This window comes from Colobus angolensis, unplaced genomic scaffold (assembly GCF_000951035.1).
Source record: "Colobus angolensis palliatus isolate OR3802 unplaced genomic scaffold, Cang.pa_1.0 Scaffold151, whole genome shotgun sequence".
NCBI lineage: Eukaryota > Metazoa > Chordata > Mammalia > Primates > Cercopithecidae > Colobus > Colobus angolensis.
This window is the reverse complement of record NW_012114611.1, coordinates 2,960,956-2,963,666: the sequence shown is the minus strand read 5'-3', so window position 1 is coordinate 2,963,666 and position 2,711 is coordinate 2,960,956.

Below are 2,711 nucleotides of genomic sequence, written 5' to 3'. Positions count from 1 at the left end.
AATTGATTCAGAACCACATGGGGAGAGTAATATTGTTTACTGTATCCCCCTCAAGGTCCCAAACAATTATTTTAAGTGATATTATTATATGTGTGGAAATAAAATTGCAAACAAAGAAAACAATAGAATTTTGGTTATAATTAAAATAAACTCAGTCATAATAATGTCTGGCAGGTCCTGGAAGGAAAGGATGCTGGCGATACACATATTTTGCATTCTCAAAGTACAGTGCGGGTGAATTAAGGGACACAAGTCTACATTCCATGACCACAGGAGCACAATGAACAAAGTATGCCATTGTAGACTAGACTGGTGGGAAAATGTCTTATTATAATGTAAGGCTCTGATTCTTGTCGTATTTACCTAAGAGGGGCAGGACAGTATTGAATACATTCAACAGCAACAGTGTTTCTGTTGTTCTCTTAGCATGCTATAAACACAGGAAATAAAATATAATACATATTTTATGGTTTATTCTATGGAATCTGTTTTAGGAATGGGGTTAGTGCACTTACATTGTAAATGAACTCATCAACCTTGTTTAAATCATGTAAGGTCTTCTCAGAAAACTTCAGCCTATGTGAGGCTTGACTATCTTCTGTAGGTCTGCTTTAAATAAAACGTGCCTCTCATAATTTCAAACCTTACACCACTTAAAACCTGGTTTATCCAATGCATATTTAAATCTCTTACTTTTTGGATTAAATTAAATGCATCATTTCACGATGCAGAAAAACATTGTTTTTTCTGGGTGAATAAACTTTATAGTAGATACATTTAATGTGCTGTTCGTGGACCCCCAGGGAATCAGCAGACATGTTTCAGAGTGTCCGTGCGTCTCTGAAATGTTGTAGGAAAAGTTGTGAGCAATGGAGCATTTTTCTTGGTGAGTCCACAATTTATCAACTTCCCTAAGGCTGCTGGAGCCCATGAAGAGTTAAAAATTTCTGATTTGAAGTCACAAAGTTCCCACAAATTTATTTGGTCTGAAAATTAAAGTGTTCTTTTATCTTGCTGAATTGTTTGTTTCCTCAAAAGTATCTCCAATAGAGAGTGATTGAGAGAGAGTTGAGCAGCCATCCACCACCAGTAATCTCTAATAGGGCTTCAGTAAAGTACTGGTGGATCCCAACAGTAATGAGACAATAAAATAGGAAAAATATGCGCAAATAATTTTTAAAAATAGGTATGAGAGAAAATTTCTGCTAATGACTGACAGATTGAAAGAATCTTGTTCATGGAAAAAGACATTTTTGTAACAGCAACCAAAAAATGACCAATCTAAGTGAGAACAAGTATTAAGTCCAGAAAGTCTTCCATTTAGGTATAAACTTGAAATTGTACCTAAACTTTGAGGAATGCCTTAAGAGGCAGAAAGTAGCCACAAAAAATGTTCACTTGGTAATTGAATTGTTCGTGGATGTGTGATTATTGTGGTATAAAACATACACTCAATGAAGAAAAGCAGTTTCCCTTTCATCTTTATTAAGGAAGATAAACAATAGAGATTCCTGTCCCTGAATTTGATAATGAGTGGACTGACTGGAGGTAGTAAATCCTATAATGGCCAATGCTTAATCATTTTGAAATTGAATATATAGAAGATTTAAATTAGGACTTATTTGAAAATTGAGTGGAGATTTTCTTTGCTACTCAAGGCAGAGAACTAGAGCCAGCACTTAGGATTTACAGGACTTTTCTTCCCTCTTCCCACTCTGAAAATTCCCTTGTCAAATAAGATTAAATCAACAGGCAGTCTACAGGAAGAAGCTAAAACCATCCACTCTCTTGATTCTAGCCCAGAGAGCACATAGTTTGCCCGAAAGTGGTAAGTCAATTTCTCTTTGTTAACTAAGAGAATGCATATGTTTTTATTAAATGGGGAAACTAATAGAATTTAGAAATCAGACTAATAAAAGCAAAGAAAAGACCTTTAGTCATTCTAAAATACAGATAAGATGACTAGCTTTAGGAATCAACGAGGAATGAGCCCTGGAAGTAGCCCTGCTAAAATACAAGCACAACCAGGATCTTCCAGAGGTCCTTATTAGTGAGACCAGGGTTACCCAGAACCGGAGAGAGAAGGGGAGAATGCACAAGTTGCAGTGTCATTTGTAAGACTCAGCTGCCTATTTGTGCAAGGAGAGAACCAAGTAATTGCATCTGGTTGGGTAGGTGTTTTGCATCAGGAATGCTAGAAAGAGAGGAAACTACACTGAGACGCTTCACCAGGAGCAATAGCAAAAGTCCCTGTAAGATTAGAGCCCTTTGGCCAGGCATGGTGACTCACGCCTGTAATCCCAGCACTTTGGGAGTCCAAGGTGGGCGGATCACGAGGTCAGGAGTTCAAGACCAGCCTGGCCAAGATGGTGAAACCCCGTCTCTACTAAAAATACAAAAAGATTAGCTGGGCATGGTGGCAGGCATCTGTAATCCAAGCTTCTGGGAAGGCTGAAGCAGAGAATTGCATGAACCCAGGAGGCAGAGGTTGCAGTGAGCTGAGATGGCACCACTGCACTCCAGCCTGGGCAACAGAACAAGACTCTTCAAAAAAAAAAAAAAATCCGAGCCCTTGTCTGCCAGACCTCTCTGACCTAGCACCAGCCACCATTAGAAACACAAGGTCAGGCCTTACTCTATCCTTAAAAGGCCAGAAAAAAAATAGCTGTTTCTCCATCTGATTTTACATATAACCCAGAAAGCCCTGTAAT